Raw genomic sequence first — 7,405 nt, forward strand, 5'->3', positions numbered from 1 at the left:
CCCTGATGGAGCAGGAGAAAAGTGGGGTGCAGAACTCAAATTCTAGTAAAAAGGCCAGACTTAATGGTCTGAGACTGGAGGAACCCCAGAAGACATGGCCCCCAGACACTCTGTTAACCCAGAACTAAAACCATTCCTGAAGCCAACTCTTCAGACAAGGATTAGACTGGACTATGAGACATAAAATGATACTCGTGAAGAGTGTGCTTCTTAGTTCAATCCGATACACGAGACCAAATGGGCAGCTCCTGTCCGGAGGCGAGATGAGAAGGTAGATAGGGATAAGAGCTGGTTGAATGGACACAGGAAATCTGGGGTGGAAAGGAGGAGTGTGCTGTCACATTACAAGGACAGCAACTAGGGTCACATAACAATGTGTGTATATATTTTTGTATATGAGAAACTAAATTGAGCAGTAAACTTTCACTTAAAGCACAGTAAAAAAAAAAATTAAAAAAAGAATGGTTTTCTTCCAAAGTCCTATTAAAATGACAGTAGAGTAAAAGTTGTAAAAAGACATAAATACCTTAGTATAAAGGTAAGGGAGGAAAAGGCAAAAGCAACAAACTTTTAGAAGCTAGAAAACACATAAACAAGTAATGATTTGGCAGATTCAAGAAACCTGGCCCATTCTTACATGTAAGCTAGTGATCAAGGATTGCTAGACATCAAAGACAAGAGACAAAAAAGAACAACTTGGAGAAAGACTACAGAGAAAAGAAGATCAACTACTAATATTCTCCAGAGAAGATATTCACAATATAAAACTACAACTGTATACTACTGAATATGCAAGCAGTCTCCAGGCGACAAAGATCCCGTTCCCAACTGTGTCTTTAAGTCTTTCTTTAAATTGAATTTGTTGGAGCCCTGGTGGCATAGTGGTTAAGAACTTCGGCTGCTAACCAAAAGATCAGCAGTTCAAACCCACCAGCCACTCCATGGAAACCCTATGGGGCAGTTCTATTCTGTCCTATAGTGTCACTATGAGTCGGAATTGACTCGATGGCAAGAGGTTTGGTGTTTTTTTTTTTTTTTGGTTTACTTTTCATAAGTGTGCTATGCTAATTTTTTTACAGCAACATGTAAAAAAAAAAAAATAGCATAGCAGTGCTTATGAAAATACCCCGCATGTGGAGGGAGCGGATGGCAAATGTAGAAGGCATGGACTATCTATGCAAAAATGCAGTTTATAAAGAATGTGATATCCCAAATGTCAGTTTCTCTGCTGCTTTTCTTGCACCATAAAGCTTACAGTGTCTTTAAATTATCCAACAAAAGGAATCTTAGGAGGATCTAAAAATGTGTCAGTTTTCCCTAGTTAAGTCAATCAGTTAAGAATAGCTTAATTTCCTTATTGAATTAATGTTTAATAATAGGACCTGGCTTTAAAGAAAATCTAAAGTTGAGTATACAGATCTGTCTGGATTGTTAGGAAAATATTCAAGTAAAACTCTTCTACAACGTGCACTTATCAATTGAGCCAGGTTCTGAAAATCAGTGTCCATGGTTCATTGGTGGTTCTTGCTCTACAGGTATACCCACTGGTTCACTTGCTTCTCATTCCAGATGGAATGGTACTATAAGAAAGCCAACCAGGAGTACAGAAGGGAAGAAACTGTGTACTTGTCTGGCCACAAATCATAAATCAGTTCCATCAAGCAACAGCGAAATTTGCAGTATAAACAAAATGGCTATAACTAGACGATTTATTCAACTCTTTGATTTGTTTTGATTGGAATCCTGATATTTATAATCCAAATCAGAACATATTCTTTGACAGATGCAGCAGTTTAGTACTCAGATATACACCATTCCTGCAAATACAATGAATACATGTTCTCTTTAAAAAAAAAAAAAAAAAAAAAACAACCAGTACTGAATGTATACTGAACTAATACTGCTCTTTAGATCCAATCCACAACTAAAATATCGTTAGTGGGTTTAAGCAAAGCATGGTGTTTCTTTCAAGGGAGGTCTGGTTTAGTTCCTGGATATATATTCTAGAATTATAGAAATGTCAGCTGTTGAGAAAACTGAAGCAGAGACAAGTCAAATATCTTGCTCAGGATAGCAGTAAATACATTTGGAATTAAATTTGGGGGCACAAAAAAGTTTATTCTCAATCATTATTTTTAAATGAAAAGATATACTTCAAAATTTAGTTTATTATTTCAGTGGCTAGGCAGGTTTCTGGCAAAGTTTTCATAAACACTTTGTTTTCAGCCTTTTCCTTTTTTAACTACCACCTAACTTCTCAAGGTTCCTCCAACAGTAACCATTAAAATGGTTATCTAAGCACTTGAACAAAATAATAAAACTTGTAATAAAATCCCACCCTTAGAAAAATGAACAAAGTTTTCACAGTAATATTCTTAGAGAATACCATGGCAAATCAAATGGTAAGATAAAAGTGGTTATGATTTCATACCGTCAAAAGAAAGAGGGAACATTAAACACTGTCTTGTACAAGGGTTATATCTGCAGTTCTCAAAGTGTGACACACAGATCTCTGAGCATCCCAGAGACCTTTTTAGAGGGTCAGTGAAATCAAAACTATTTTCATAATTATACTAAGGCTTCATTTGCATTTTTTATTGTGTTGACATTTATACTGGCAATGCATACACAATAGTGTGTGTCTTAGTTATTTAGTGCTGCTATAACAGAAATACCACAAATGGATGGCTTTAACAAACAGCTATTTATTTTCTCACAGTTTAGGAAGTCAGAAGTCCAAAGTCAGGGTACCAGCTCCAGGGGAAGGCTTTTTTTCTTCTATTGGCTCTACAGGAAGGTCATTGTCATTAATCTTCCCCTAGTCTTGGAACTTCTCAGTGCAGGGACCCTGGGTCCAAAGCATGCACTCTGCTCCTGGCTCTTCTTGTTCAGGAGTAATGAGGTCCTCTCCTCTCTACTGATTTCTGTCTTTTAAAATCTCAAAAGAGACTGACTCAAGATACAACTTATCCAGTCATTTGTGTTCTGCCTCATTAACGTAAGTGCCTCTAATCCTGCCTTATTAACATAATAGAGGTTAGGATTTATAACACATAGGATAATTACATCAGATAGCAAAATTGAGGACAATCACACAATACTGGGACTCATGACATGACTTAGCCAAGTTGACACATATTTTCGGGGGACACAATTCAATCCATAACAGTGGGTAAAACTGCTGATGTTTTATCTCGAACCAAGGCAATGGCAACAAACTGTACTACTTAAATTAACAAAAAAAAGGCAGTTTCCATTAAAAAATGTTGATAAGACAGTAACAAATATTAATAGTATCAAATAATTAACCTTCGAGTTTGCATAAAACACTCCTACTGCATGCCTAAATATGATGGCTGAATCAAAGAAAAGCACTTGTGTATCTTAATTGCAAGACGAACTGGCTGCTCTTTTCATGGAATGCCATTTCTACTTGAAAGGACTAAAAGACAAACCATGCTTATTCAGACTTGGGAAGATGGTGGATATTGTCTAAAAATAATGAATGAAATTAGCCTGTCACATCAAGAAAAACACTGTGGCACTATTTGTGGCCAGTGATAAACTCTGATCTTTCAGGTGAAAAATCAGAATTTTGGAAAACTTGTATCTGGTCGCCAACACTTAAAGAGTCTTCTTTAAGATCAGTTGTGATATTAAAGAATGAGATTTGTTTATACTGCATAATAAAAGGTATCGATATTTGGAAAACGCATAACTTAGGGAACAACGATTTTCCAAATAACCAATACTTGATGTTACAAAATCACACATGGGTAGAAGAGTCATTCAGAGTGGAAGAAAAATAACAAGAAGTTAAATACCCACACAGAATGAATAAATGAATGCATGAATGAATGAATGAATAAAACCAAAGTTTAAGACAGACCAGTAGATTTAAACGTCACACAGTATGAAAAGTTCGGTAATATGGTTTCATATTCCACACTGCAGTAAACCTAAAAAAGTTACTACTTGTCAATTTTTGGTGTATTATCAAAGAAAAATACACACAATTATCTGAAAAAGCTATTAAACACTCTTCCTTTTTCCAATTACATATACGTGTGAGGATTTTCCTTATATACTTCAAGCAAAGTAACGTTTCATAAAAGAATGACAGAAGCAGAATCCAGGTGTCATCTATAAAGTCAGACATTAAAGACATCTGCACTGCAAAAATGTAAAACAATGCATCCTTTCTCACCGATTTTTTCAAAATATATTTTTCATAAAATGTCATTTATGTTAACACGTAATGGATTTATAATTGCTATTTTAAAAGATTAATAAACATATTTTAAATCTGTTTTGATTTTAATACAGCAAATACTGATAGATATAATCCAATAACTTCTAAAAGTATAAAAGGGTCCTGAGACAAAAAAGCTTGAGAACTGCTGGTTTAATAATGTGGCATAAAATAGTTGGTTTTTACTGCCAAAAGCCAAAAGATCTATGTTTTCAAGCTTGATTCCAATCTCTTTCTTTGAAAATATTTATCCCTCTTGCTACATTTCATCATGCTTGCATCTTAGACCAGCCCAAGGTCAAAACTGACCTGCCAAGATCAGTTTATTCTTACACAAAGTGAACAGTGAAATCAAACACATACCACACTGAACATAAAGTGCTTATTCTTCCACAGATGATAGTAGCTGTTCAACAGCAGGAATGAAAGTATCCAACAGTCAAAGGTTGAGGATAAGGAGGCTCCTTCAGAGGAGGTGTGCTATGTCTAGTGCCCTGGCTGGAATCCAGCTAAGATAATTACATTCTATAGAGGGAATTTTAGGTAGGACAAAGAACAAATTACATATTGGTTGGAATCAGGCCAGGATAAAGGGTTCACGGTCTAATTCCTATGAGACGACCCATGGGAACTTCAATGGCCAAGAGTGGTCAGAAGTTAATTATTGTAACTCAACAGACTTTAGTAGACTAAGCAAATTGTTCATGAGCTCTACTACTAGCTTTTATAATAATTTTTTGTGACCCTGGATCAGTAACTTCACCTCTATTTCATTCCAAACATCTAGAGTGTGAAGAAAACAATAATTTTGCAAATTCGAAGTGCTACACTAGCCTTTGGAAAGCCATCGTCCTATATCCATGCAAAACATGTTGACTTTATAGATTATAACTAAAAGCATCCTTATTACCTAAGAACAACGTTTTTCAATTCAAAAGAGCCATTATTGTTTTATATTAGTGTACGTATTTGTTTCAGTATTGACTTCAAAAGTTGAAGTAAATACGAAATTTTTAAATATGAAAGTTTATACTTTTTATTTAACTTATACCTAAGTTTACATCAATACTACTAATTAATATTAAGTTTTTTTAAAGCCAGTATATTAAAATTGTGGAGAAGTTATATTATTACATATGAAGAGATTAGAAAGACTGTTTGTTTTGCTTATACACTTTATACGCTGTTGATTTTATCACTAATGATTATTTTTAAACGTCTTTTAGGTCTATTCTATTGTACACCTTTGGGCCCAGGGGTTAAACAAAGACAGGATCAACCAGCACAACTGTGAGTTTGTATACTCACAAAGGTTCCAAGTCTATGGAGAAATAATTTTAAAGGATCTATCAGTCCCTTATTAAAATTATGACTGTTATTTTAAAGAAAAATTGTATTACATGACAGACAAGTACTTCTACAGAACTATTCTGTTCCTAAAATAGAAATTTAAAATAACTTATTACGATTTGATAATAAAAAGCTCTTTAATTGTAATGTCACTGGCAAGCATATTCCTTTACCATTTCAGAACTTAAGTGCAACTAAATATTAATAAATAAATACTTGGAGATTTTAAAACTAATAACCCATTGCCGTCGAGTAGATTCTGACTCATAGGAACCCTACAGGACAGAGCAGAACTGCCCCATAGAGTTTCCAAGGAGCGGCTGGTGGATTCAAACTGCTGACCTTTTGGTTAGAAGCCATAGCTCTTAAACACTGAGCCACCAGCGCTCCATTTTAAAACTAAATACCACATATTTAAAATATCTAGCATTCAGCTAATATATATATTTAGAAGTATAAAGAAGAAGCATAACAATAAGAAAAAAGATGAAATGCATCCTATGTTATCATTTATGGTAACATAATATGGCACAGTATGGTATTTTAAAGTGACATTTTCAACAGTTTTTCTTCCTGATTTACTTTTGTTTGCTAACTTCCTAGTCATGCAGCACATTTGAAAAATTTTATATGGAAGTAGCAATGTGTCCAACCGCTTTTCACTCAGAAAAGTTTTCTTTCTACATTATATTACGATTTGTATGCCAGGAAGTCAGCCAAAGTAAAAATTCTTCATTGTGTGAGAAGGGTTCTGAGCTGGTATCATCGTTGCTTTTTATTCCAAGTTTTACATTATAAAGGAAACCCTGATGGTATAGCTGCTAACCAAAAGGTCAGCAGTTCAAATCCACCAGGCGCTCCTCAGAAACCCTATGGAGCAGTTCCACTTTGTCCTACAGAGTCGCTATGAGTTGGAATCGACTTGATGCCAACGGGTTTCGTTTTGCTTTGTTTACATTATAAAAGATTTCAAACATGCAAAATTAGAAGGAAAAGTATAATGGACACATATATCCCCCTCATTAAGCTTCACTCATTAAGCTTCAATAATTATCAGCTTATGGTTGACCATGTTTCCACCCTATCGCCACTTATAATGGCCTTCATTACTCCCACTCCAATTATTTTAAGGCAAATTCCAGGTACATATTGAAATATTTACAAGATGATACGCTATCTTTAAAAGACTCCCCTATTAATCATACCCAAAGTATCATGTTTTCTCTGTCTCTTCACACACATGCAAACACACACACAAATAAACAATAATTCCTTAAAATCATCAAATATCCAGTCGGTTCAAAGATTCTTTACTGAGAATTAACCAAAGCATTGGGAAAAAATAAAATCATTTTAACAATCTTAGTAAAATCTCTTAATAAAATGTCCAAATATTTTACAAGCACAAACAAGGCCAATAAAAGATTATTTATATTTTTAAATCACATATAATTAATTAATTCATTAAAATTAAACAGTGGAAAAATTTTTTAAAAATGAAACTTTAAAGAATAAAGATGCCTGTAATTGCTGTCAATAGGTTGTACACCAGTAAAAAGTTGAATAGGCAAAAGCTGTGTGATAGATGTATTTATAACAACAACAAAAAAGAACAGCTGCTGAGGCTGCTTACGTACAACCAAACATCTCACGGGATTTGGTTCCTTCGTTTGGAGGTATAGGGTCATGGTTTCATGGGACATCCCAATTAATTGGCCTAATACCGTGTTCAGTGCTTCTGTTCTCCGTCCTAGTTCACTGTGTAGTGCCTGGGGTCTTAAAAGCTTGCCAGTGGCCATCCAA

Source organism: Trichechus manatus, unplaced genomic scaffold (assembly GCF_000243295.1).
Source record: "Trichechus manatus latirostris isolate Lorelei unplaced genomic scaffold, TriManLat1.0 scaffold00049, whole genome shotgun sequence".
Taxonomy (NCBI): Eukaryota; Metazoa; Chordata; class Mammalia; order Sirenia; family Trichechidae; genus Trichechus; species Trichechus manatus.